Below are 11,995 nucleotides of genomic sequence, written 5' to 3'. Positions count from 1 at the left end.
TTGTTTCCACTGTCAAGAAGCCAGCTGCCTCTTAGTCCTCTGGAAGCAGCTCCCAGCTGTGTCCTTGTGCCTCTGGTGCTGGACAGGAGTGGACTCTTGGAGGACTCCTTCCCATCGAAGTCCCTGTTCTCCCCTTCCTCGGGGTTGCTTTCTCGAGGCCAGCGCTGTCTTGGCTGGATCCCCACCCTCCTGGCATCACGTGGCCATGGCCAAAAGGGCGCTCGAACCTTTTGCTCTGAAGCCAGATTGGACTTTTGTTCTTGCATGCTGCTGTTTGAGCTACACTTGGAGGGCCTGTTGCCCTGGAAAGTTGTTAATTTTGTTCTTAAGGCATAGTTTACCTGACCAATTCATGACATGCCTGCTTGCATCTGGCTGGAGCTGGAGAAGGAAAACTATCCTAAGCAGAGTGGTTGTACAAATTGTATTCATGCACCATTAATTTTAATGCACCAAGATATGCGATAAGTTGACTCTTCCAGCTGTGTGCTTACAAAAGTAGTAAGGCGGGGGAAGTCCCTCTTTCTATTGAGAATGCTCTTTCTTCTTCTTTTTTTGCTCCCCAATGGGGAATTTTTTTATTGTATTTTTACTAAAACTACAAACTATAACAGAAATAAATCTTTCTTCTTGTCCGTTAGCTCTCCTTTCCCCCCACTGTCAAAGTTTAGACTTGTAAGCTTCTTGGATGCTGGGATCTTTGTTGCTGTTTCCATTGTTCTTAAGTTGCCACATACCTAGGACAGTGCTACATACGGTAAGTAAGTAACAAATAGTTCTGAGACATCCTTCTCACGTGGTTCTGAAAATAAAACTCTGGGGGAGGTCATTCCTGGGGCGCATCACACACGTACCTGGGGCTAGAACTCTCAGCTCCTCTGAATCCAAAATTCTAGGCTTGGAACAACATTTTACAACATTGTTTTAACATTCTTTCCCCCTCACAAATGCCTTACAGATAGGAGATGGAAAGACTCTTGTATCTTTTATAGTTGTCTAGAATTATTTGACTGGGATTTGCAGAGGTGGAAAAGCTGCCCCTACACAAATCCTCTCTTTCATGGGACACAGAGATCCCCATGTGGGAAGGGTCCCCAACCGTGTTGAGCCTGTTGACATTTTGAGAGCAAGTAGTAGTGGGTGCCACCACAAAATAGCTGCCACGGGGGTTAGGGTCCAGTCACAAAATGATCAGAGGTTCCACGTCAAGCATCCTAACTGTGAAGGAGACAGGTGGTTCTTGCGGGGCTGTTCTGAAGTGCCCACTGCTCTAATGAGGCAGAAGAAAGCCAGGACGGACCATTTGCTTTGGGGAAGGGATGCTTTGAAGAAGAAGGATGTAGGCACCGGGAACCCCACTAGGTACCATGTCGGGGATCACTGTTTGGTTAGTGGGGGAGGGGAGGCAACAAGGGAAACATTTGCAGGCAGGAGGGGATCTGTTGGGGCAGGTGCTGCAGAAGGCGGGAGAGCTGAGCGGAAGGCAGTGGCCACTCTCTCAGGTGGTCATCTTTGGCTTCCTTCTCAGCCTCCAGCAAACATTACCTAGATGTTTTTCAAGCTTTTCACAACCTCCATGAAGAACTTAGCTTTCTGTTCAGACCCGTCCATCACTGTAGCATATAGTGTATTTGACCCTTAATTTACATACTTCTGGGTGAAATAGGGAGAAAACAGAGGATAAGACAAAGGAACAGACTTTCCTGAGACAGATTAATTCTGCCCTGCTCTGTCTGTCATTTAAACTGGTGTTCTCTGGGCAGCAATAGAACATTCATTTCCCTCCCCTCCTTTCTGCTGAATGGGGCACCTGCTTTTTCTGAATTTCTGTAGCACGTTCTGTGTTCAAGAGCACATCCCTGAGACATGGCTTCCGGAGTGTGTCAAGGAACAGCTGCTTTCTGGCATTGTATCCCACCAGGCTTACCAAGTACTTACCGTGATTCGGCGGGGGACACATACGTCTTCCCAGGACCATTCCCGCGCGGACAACAGACACGCCGCACCATGCCATCGCCGGGAAGTGACGCTGGGTGATGCTCTGGCAATGGGGCTGGAAACTCGATGGTACCATTGTCAGAGCGTTGCCCAGCGTCACTTGCTGGCGATGGCATGGTGCGTTACAGGGAGGAATGTTCCGGCCTGGGAGCATGTGTCCCCCGCCGGATCGCGGTAAGTACTTGGGAACCCTATATCCCACAGGCAACATCGGTCTTTAAGGTTCCTCTTTCAATTTCCATGCTAAATTGTGTGGTGTTGACACTGCTGCTGCTGCTGCTGCTGCTTCTTCTTCAGGAGCTATCAGCATTTCTGCCCACCCAGATTTTGCTTGTTTACAAATGCTTCTGGATTGAGTGTCTTCTCTGAATTTTATTACCAGCTTGTTTACTTTCTCTTCTGCTTCATTCTAGAAAGCTCAAGTTAACTCTGAAACTGAAGAACTTCAGAAGGGTCAACTCCAAATGTTCAAAACAAAAAAGCTTCCTTCAAAACTCAGCAGGTTGGCTTAACACTTGGAGTGCTTACAAGTGAGGATTCTTTGATTGGCTAATACAGTTTGTGCCTTTCTAGGCCACACTCTTGGGGTGATTTCCCACAAGCGCTGCTCCCGCGCTCGCTCTTCCCTTTTGCCCTGATGGTACGTGTCAATTTCACACAAGCTGATGCGTTTTGCCCCGCAGCTTTGTGCGATTTTCCCCGCGTCTACTCAATCCTCAAAAAACAGGATTGAGTAGACGCGGGGGAAATCGCACGAAGCTGTGCGGTCGCGCAGCAGCTTGTGTGAAATTGACGCGTACCATCGGGCCAAAGAGAAGAGTGAGCGCGGAGCAGGGCTTGTGGGAAATCACCCTTGCTCTCCACCTTTCCTTTGCCACTAATAATCCTGAAGCATATATATGACGTCATGTTCATGTGTCCAAAGCACTATTCAGTCTTTACAACAGTCCTCATTATCATTCCTGTATTACAGGTGCTAGATGACAGAGAGAGAGAGAGAGAGAGAGACAGACTCCTACAGTTACCTAGGGAGTTGATGGCAGAGGCAAGGTATGAACCAGGGACTTCTGGATCCACAACAAAGTTTCTCCAGCACTACGCAAAACTGCCAGCAGGCTCTTACAGGCCCCTTGGGCATAGGGTGGCCATGGGGCCACTCCGGCACTGCCATCCATCCTGCAGCCCCAGGGTGTTTGCTCTAAAGGGAATCAAGGGCAACTCCCCCATGCTCATTTTAGCATCAGCCTTGTCAGAGAACCTAAAACAAGCGGGAAACAGTCTAAGAGCCAGTCTGGTGTGGTGGTTGAGTGCGCGGACTCTAATCTGGGAGAACCGGGTTTGATTCCCCACTCCTCCACTTGCACCTGCTGGATGACCTTGGGCAAGCCATAGTTCTGGTAAGAGCTGTCCTTGAAAAAGAGCAGCTTCTGTCAAGAGCTCTCTCAGCCCCGCCTACCTCACAGGGGGTGTCTGTTGTGGGGAGGGGAAGGGGAAGGAGCTTGTTAGCCGCTCTGAGACTCCCTTGGGTAGTGAAGGGCCATGGGGTGTAAATCCAGTCTCCTCTCCTTCTTCTTCTAATTTTGCTCCGTCCAGCACACCTCCTATCAGGGAATCAGAGATTTCCTTCAGATTTTCCCCAGACGGTTGCATGTCAGTGGGGGACCTGGAAATAGGAAGAGAGCAAGGAGGAGGCAGCAGAACAAGGTCCTTTCCTGCTCAGCTGGTGGTTTTCTTATGCTCCGTTTCTTCTCCTGCCACCATGAGCTAGGTTGTTCCAGCGTTTCCAACTGGCAGTGGGCTCTTTGCCAGGTCTCGGGCCTTGGCTAGCTACTCCCCCCCCGCCACCCCTTGCGTCTGCCCTTGCCGCTGGCTCTGAACTGCAGCTACTCGAGCTAAAAACTTTAAGCATTACTCAGTCCCAAGTGAAGAACTCTTAAGTACTGCTGATTGCATTGGGTGAATTTAAACAAGCCCACCCATTGATGTTAGTGGGACCTACAGAGGCTTAACTTTGGCTAGATTGTAACCTTTTGTCTGGTGAAAACTGAAGCTGAGACCTTAAAGATTTCTGCTTTGTGGAGCCTGTTTGGCTGATAGTGTGGGGTAAAAAAATGAAAATGAGATTGTGGCATTTGCCATGCTAAGGTGAAAACTCAAATGACTGAATTTGCCCAAACCTCATTTGTACCCAGCAACTCAAATATTATGAATACTATTAGTAATGCTGTTACCCAAAGCTGCCCAGATTAACCAGGTGTAGGTATGTGAACACAGACAACCATGTCAAAGGGCATCTTTATGGGAATAGCAGCACTCCCATAATATCCATACTTCTGATTATGGCAAAGCATGCAGATGAAAATGTTAGGGTAAGTGAGGCTACCTTTTACAAATTCTGTCTTTGGCCAGTGGATGGAACGTTGGTATTGGAACCCCTGTTTAGCTGTGAAGCTCGAAGGACTGGTTTGAACCCATCTAAGCCTAACCTGCCTTATGGGGCTGTTCACAAGTGCAAAGCATTCTATACACTGGGAGATGGAGATGCTTTTTGGCTGTGCTCTGTCACAGATTTAATGATTTTTGGTGATTTTAATTGGTTTTAACTGCTTTTAGTCTCCCACTTGAAGCAGTCTGCTTTTTATCTTGTTTTGTTAACATAGGGAGGGAGGGTTTCTTTCTGTTAGCGAAAGTTCCCTCGTCACTCTTATCTAAGGCATTCTCAGCAATTACAAATAGCGTGGAGGAGGTTTTCTTTCTCCTTTAACAATGCAGCTACTGTTAGCTGCTGGAGGTCTCGTCTTCTAGACTTTTTAGACTTTTACACTGTTTTTGGACTAGAAGCTGTTACAGAAATACTCTCCCCTTGGTAGGCTACGACAGGGTGGGGCAGGGTGAAGGAACCGTAGTGCTAAGAGAAACTTGAGTAGCCTGGAGAAGAGGGAAGGCAAAGGAGAAGGTGAGGAGAAGGGAAACGGGGAAGAATTTAGAAAAGAGGAAAAACAAAGGAGAAGCTCAGGAGAAGGGAAACTGGGAAGAATTTACCTTCCCCCCTTATGTTTCTCTCTCTCTCTCTCTCTCTCTCTCTCTCTCTCTCTCTCTCTCTCTCTCTTTAAAGGTCCATTAGTGCCTTAACCCTTACAACCCTTTTAAGGCCATTCCGGTTGAGGCTTTTATGGTTTTACTGTTCTCCTAGGTTTTAGGTTTTAATCTAATTTAAACAGATTTGTTTAATAATGGAAAATAAACGAAGTAGTGGGAATTTAGTAGTTTAATCTGATATTAGCTAGGTACTAAAGATATTTTACTGATCTGATTTTAAATATATTTTTGCTACCTATCTAGCAGTGTAGTGTCGTATGAAAATGAGGAAAAGGGTGCACCCCCTTGATGAGGATTTACCACCTTCTAAGCAGAGCAAGATGGAGAATGTTCTTGTCACAAAAAATTCTAATAGATCTCTTTCTCCTAGGAACAAAGACATGTCGTCCCCCCAAGTCCCTTGAATATTTCTTCAGATCCTCCTTTATAATCTCCTACTTACATTGTTATTATAGATGAACTTCTGGAAAAAAACAAAAAACGGAAGATGCAACAAATAGACCTGGAAGTGTTGGCAGATCAGACACTCTTAATATCTAACACTACAGAAAGTCTTTGAAAAATTAGATATACTATCAAAACTTATTGAAGATTTTCTGGTAAAGGGGAGTAAGGACAATATGAAAGGAACAGTGGCATCCAATGCTCCCTCTAAGCTATGGAGTCTTGTGAGCAAAAATTTTACTTTGTGAGCTACTGGCATTAAAGTTGTGAGTGAGCAATTCGACTACTGCATAGATTAGTTTGCTCTGGAGTCATCCTTCCTGGGCTAAGACAAAAATGTGTGAGCTGGAGGCTAAAAACCTGTGAGCCAGCTCACACTAACTCAGCTTAGAGGGAACACTGATGGCATTGACAATGTCAATGAGAGAGCAAGATCTAAGTAAACAAGGTGAAGGGGTGACTTAATCTAAGAGTAAGGATGGAGAGGATGGGGTGATTGACCTAAGAAAACGATGGGGGGCAACCCTGTATCAAACCTGGATCCCCTCGCTCACCCTTTGATCCTTGATAGTAACAAAATAGTACTGAACATTTTACCCTATAATGGTTGAATGATAAACTGGGTGAATAAATGGGCAGTTAAAGAACATCTGTCTTATCTGCTACAAACTGGGTCTTCCGATGTCTTAAAACTTGTGGAAAGAATTCCAGGTTTCCTGAGGGGGGATAGAGTTAGACTTCATTTTATTCCCCATGGATATGAACATTAATGTTCTCAATGCAGGAGTATTTAAGCAAATTTCAGGTCTTCCCGGTACAGTCATTCCATTAAAAAGGGAAGACTCTTAAGGAGTTCTGAGGTTTCATCTCTGCTAAGGAGAAATAGAAAAGAACACCCCCCCCCCAAGCCCAGTCAAATAGAAGATGATTGTGAATTTCTTATCGGCCTCACCTCCCAGGAGCCAGCATCTAAGCAGTGCACTGATTTCATGAACTATCCAAAGCCCCCTTGGAAACCTGAAGAACCACCACTTCAAAACGACCCTTTATTAACATCTACCTCCCCACAGCCGAACATGGCTACTATAGTAAATAATGGTGCTAGCATGGGTGAAATTGAGTGCATGGAAGAGAGCTTATTAGCATCCTTTGGTGCCTTCCCACTCAGAGATCAGGACATCACGATTCAGAGACTACTACTCTGTATGACATTAAAACACAAGCTGACCATAAACCCTCATGGCATGAGAAGCCAGCTCTGCCCTTGAGTCCTTTCAGTCACAGATTTCTGGAGGTTCATCTGGGGAACCAAACTCTAAAGAAAAAAAGGACTGACTGAGAATATTATCCTGGAACATGACTGGGTGGGCTGCTAGGATGAGGACAAGCGATGTTACAGAATTCCTGAGCAAATTTGATCTAATACTACTGCAGGAAACATGGGTAAAGACTAAAGAGTATCTCTCTGGCTTCACCCCATATGTTATTTTACCAGCGGCTGATACTGAGGAAAGTGGAAGGTGCTCTGGAGGGTTGATTTGTCTGATCCCAGTAATCCTCAACGTCAGGGTTACTGAGTTACCTAATTGTCCTCCTTTTTTTACATTTAATATTTTTATTGATTTTCTGACACACACTGAATCTTGACCACACGTCTTGAAAGGTATTTTCTTCTTTTCCTTGACGTCGCATAGTTAAATTGTCCATTTCGGCTATATCCATTTGTTTACAAATTACATCCTGTTTTGAGGGTAGTTCTTCATTTTTCCACTTACTGGCAAATACAATTCTAGAAGCGGTTACTATCTGGGTAATCAAATATGAATCTAATTTCTGTTATTGTTTAGGAATTACATTTAACAAGAAGATTTCGGGTTTAAAGGGCACGTAGACCCCTAACATTTGCATTAACAACCCATGTACCTCTACCCAGAATTTTTGTGTCTTGTCACAAGTCCACCAGAAGTGATAGAAGGAGCCAACTTTACATTTGCGTTTCCAACATTTGTTAGACATACTGGGATAAAATTTGGCCTATCAGGTGGCAGATGCCACTTGTAATCCAGAACCTGAAAAAGGCTAGTCAAATGCAAGAAAGGGGGCCCATATTAAAAACTTAATGAAGAAAATATATAAAAAATACATGTATTTATTAATTTGGCCTATGTAGGCTGAAACGCATCAGGTCAGATTTATCAGCCCTTATGTTTTATCGTTTGTTATTTATACATAATGTATGATTGGGCCCTTATATAATTTTAAAATTTGGGATTAATAAATACATGTATTTTTTAAATATATTTCCTTCCTTAAGTTTTTAATATTGGCCCCCTTTCTTGCATTTGACTAACCTTTGTCAGGTTCTGGATTCTAAGTTTTAGGTTCAGTTTTTTTCCCCTTTCCCCTTTTTTGTCCTTAGATGCCACCTGTAAAACATTTTATATAAATTTTCTTTAAGAAAAACAGCTTTAGTATATTTCATATTACTTTGCGAGACTTTGGCCCACACATCTAATTCAATATTATAACCTAGATTCTTGGCCCACATAATCATAGGAACCTTAACTTGCTCATCATACATCTTGAAATCCAATAGAAACCTGTACAGTTTTTTTTAAAGACCCCCGGAGGGGATTTTTTTATTTTTTTATAATACTACATAAACTACAAAGAAAAGAAAAAGGGAAGGGGAACTACAACTTAAGAGAAAGGAAAGTAACCCACACTAAACTAAAAACCCAAGAGTAGGAGATCATTACCCTGTTAGACTGCAGTTAGTAATGAAAAAAAACTGTTAATAAACAATATACTTTGTGAGATCCTGTCTTTCTAAGCTTATGTGTTAGTTTATTACTTGTTATGAGAAAATTTCCAGAGCATCTCCTCTAGCTCTCTTCGTAAGGGCAATTTTCAGAGTCCTTCCGCCTTTACATCTATGCTAATTCTCTCGAAAGTCTTGATGGCTTCTTAGACATTCACTCAAAATTCTGCAACCCTCCTCCATCTCCAAAGGGATAACACTGCCAATCTTAAGCCTCTTCCTTCTTGGTCTCATCCTCGGGGCCCAGTGGCATCTCACAGGCTTCTTGATCTTGAGGTCAGGTTCAAGGTCTTTTCTATCAACCAAATTTAAGACGACACTTTCTAAAAACATCTGCCGGGAAGGAGTTAAGTCCTTGTAAATCTTTTCTGTTTCTCATGCTTTCCCTCCTCGTCTCTTTGAAATCGCTGTTAGTTTTAGTGTCCATCTCTTTTGCTTTGACAGCCCTCTGTTCCATCTTTTCTGCTATTGTTGCCAAATGCAGCTGCCGAGACACGAGTTGTTGATTTATCTTGGCAAACTGATGATTAATACCAACAAGTTGCTCAAGAATTGGCTTGATGGCTTCTGCTATGAGTTCTATAACTTTCACTTCCCTTCTTCTCGGAGTTGTTTTCGCTGACTTTTTTTGAGTGTCCGCCATTTTTACACTTTAATTCCAATATAAAATCACTTACACGCTGTTTAGTTGCTTAAATACTCATGGATATCTCCCACCGCTTTTTGCTTCCAAATATCAGTTTACAATTGTCTCTTTCTCTCTCTCCCTCCTCTGCTTATCTAAATGCATCAGAGAAGTCTCCCTCTCAGCACGATTCCAGTCACTCAAGAGGTTTTTTGGGGGGATTTTTGCTTCAAAGTGTCTGTTTACAGTTGCCTCTCTCTCTCTCTCCTCCCTCCTCTGCTTATGCAAATGCGTCCGAGAGGCGTCCCTCTCAGCAGGTTTCCAATCGCTCAAAAGGTTTCGGAGGGTGGGGGTTACACTTCTGTTTATGGTTCGCTAATTCTAACTCACAGTTCATTGTTTCTTAACCACGCTCATTATCGTTCCTTCGCCAGATCTCCTGCGCTTGACTGGGTCGGCACATCTTGTGCCTCACTAAGAGGACGCAGACAGTGGGGAGGACCGTCAGGGCAGAGGACAGCCTCAATTCCCCTGCAGATAGCAGGAAAAGAGGCTCACCCTCAAAAGCCCCATGGCCTGGGGGGCCTCCCTGACCCCCTGTGGAGGCGTCAATCCAGCAGCACCCCTCCCCTCTGCTGCTGTGCGGAGCGCCCTTCCCGAGCCTCAGGAAAGGCGTCCGCCATCATTGCGCCGTAGACCCCGCCTCCAGAAACCTGTACAATTTTTGAATGAGTTTGACTTCTGTATTAATTAAGATTTTATCTAGTTCCATCTGTTTATCATATGCCTATCCCATATGCCTATCCTTTGCGAATCTAGATTGTAGTTGAATTCTTTCCCACCATGTTAGGCTTATATCCTGTTTCTGCAACATTTCCCGTGTTTTCAACTCATTCTTATTATCTAAAAAATCCTCATATCTTCCCATTAAGTTTTTAGCTATTAGATTAGGATTGGTGAAGGCTTCCAGGGCTGCTACCAATTTTGGAATTTTAACATAAATATATTTTTTTATCTCATTCCACGTCTTCAATAGGGCAGCTCTGATTGTATGATGTTTAAAGTATGAATGAGTATCCTGTTTGGCGTACCACAAAAAGGCATGCCAAACCAATAATAAATTGTGTCCGAGTTTCAAAGTTCTAAAATCCTGTAATAGAATCCACTCTCCATGTCAAGGATACAGCCTGGTAATATAAACACCAATTAGGAAGGAGTAAACCTCCATGTTCTTTTCTATCCTGGAGTGCTTTTAGTTTAATTCACGGTCTTTTTTGTTGCCAGATAAATTTGTGCACAAGGTTGTCCAATTCTCTAAAAAATTCTTGGTTTTTAATTATAGGTATGGTTTGAAAAAGTAACAGGACTCTTGGTAATACATTCATTTTTATCACTGAAATTCTCCCCAATACGGAAAGCTGCATGTCCTTCCAATTACCCAAATCTCTCTTAATAGCAGAGAGAAGTTTTGAATAGTTATCTTGAAATAACGAACTACATCTGTTTGTGATATATATGCCTAAATATTTTATCTTCTTCTGAATTTCAAATCCTGATTTTTTTGTAGTTTCTTCTTGAGTACAGTTTTTTGTCATTATTGTGGTTTTCTTGGGATTAATTTTAAAGTCAGTAATCTGTCAAAATTCCTGAAGAGAATTTAACAAATTTGTCATGGATTGCAACGGTTCTTGTAATATAATTGCCAGGTCATCGGCGAAGGCTTGGATTTTATATTCTTCGCCTTTTATTTTCAAACCTTTAATTCTGGTAACATTTCTTATCATAGAATCTCAAGAGTAAAAATAAAAAGTAGTGACAACAGGGAGCAACCTTGTTGCGTACCTTTAAAAATATCAACTATTTGAGATGAATCCCCATTTATCAGAATCCTAGCGTTCTGTTTATTATATATGGCTCTAACCATAGTAGTAAAATTCTCACCACACTGTGATATTAATAAATGTTCTAACTAATATTGTTAAATGTCCCAGCTAATATTGTCAAATGCCTTTTCTGCATCCAGAAACACAATCCCCATCTGTTTATCTGGATAGGCCTCAAAGTATTCAAGTGTGTTTAAGATGATCCTTAAATTTTGACGTTAACTGTCTTCTGGGTAGAAAACTGGCCTGATCTTGATGTATCATCTGCCCAAGGAATTGCTTAATTTTTTTTTTTTGGAGCGGTGTAAAGTTTTGACAATATTGTTTCTTCATCTTTGCATTTTGACAAATCAGTATTCCTCTTGAGAACGCCTTAAAAGTGTCCCAAACTATGTCCATTGCATCGATGATACTGTCTAACCATCTCATCCTTTGCCGTCCCCGTCTTCTGTGACCTTCAATCTTTCCCAGCATCAGGGTCTTCTCCAGTGAGTGCTCCCTTCTCATTTGGTGGCCAAAGTATTTGAGCTTCAGTTTCATTATCTGGCCTTCCAGGAAACAGTCAAGGTTGATTTCTTTGAGGATTGACTGATTTGTTCTTCTTGCAGTCCAAGGGACTCTCAAGAGTCTTCTCCAGCACCATAGTTCAAAAGAATCTATTCTTCTGCGCTCGGCCTTCCTTATAGTCCAACTCTCACAGCCATACATGACTACTGGGAATACCATTGCTTTGACCATGCGGACTTTTGTTGGCAGGGTGATGTCTCTACTTTTTATCATGCTGTTTAGGTTCGCCATCGCTTTCCTCCCAAGGAGCAGGCGTCTTTTAATTTCATGACTGCTGTCACAGTCTGCGGTGATCTGGGATCCCAGGAACGTGAAGTCTGTCACTACTTCCATGACTTCCCCTTCTATTTGCCAAGGAGTGATGGGGCCGGATGCCATGATCTTAGTTTTTTTGATGTTGAGCTTCAAGCCCACTTTTGCGCTCTCCTCTTTTACCCTGAGCAAGAGGCTCTTGAGGTCCTCTTCACTTTCTGCCATCAGAGTGGTATCGTCTGCATATCTGAGGTTGTTGATCTTTTCTCCAGCAATCTTAATTCCCGCTTGTGATTCATCCAGGCC

At 43.1% G+C, this 11,995-nt stretch overlaps 1 protein-coding gene across 3 annotated transcripts in view; it reads left to right on the top strand.

The window, feature by feature from the left end:
- Positions 1-647: 647 nt before the first annotated feature.
- The window catches only part of SLC43A1 (solute carrier family 43 (amino acid system L transporter), member 1), a 37,000-nt gene continuing 25,652 nt past the window's right edge, over positions 648-11,995 (top strand). For 2 of the 3 annotated variants that reach the window (XR_001482465.1, XM_015409724.1), the window contains exons 1-2: positions 648-757; positions 2,412-2,528. The gene's annotated coding sequence lies outside the window, so the exon portion shown is untranslated. The remainder of the gene's footprint in view (positions 758-2,411; positions 2,529-11,995) is intronic. The other variant, XM_015409725.1, reaches the window with a different exon arrangement.

Source organism: Gekko japonicus, unplaced genomic scaffold (genome assembly GCF_001447785.1).
Source record: "Gekko japonicus isolate JY-2015 unplaced genomic scaffold, Gekko_japonicus_V1.1 scaffold3812, whole genome shotgun sequence".
NCBI classification, from domain to species: Eukaryota; Metazoa; Chordata; class Lepidosauria; order Squamata; family Gekkonidae; genus Gekko; species Gekko japonicus.
This window is presented reverse-complemented; position numbering and strand designations above follow the sequence as displayed.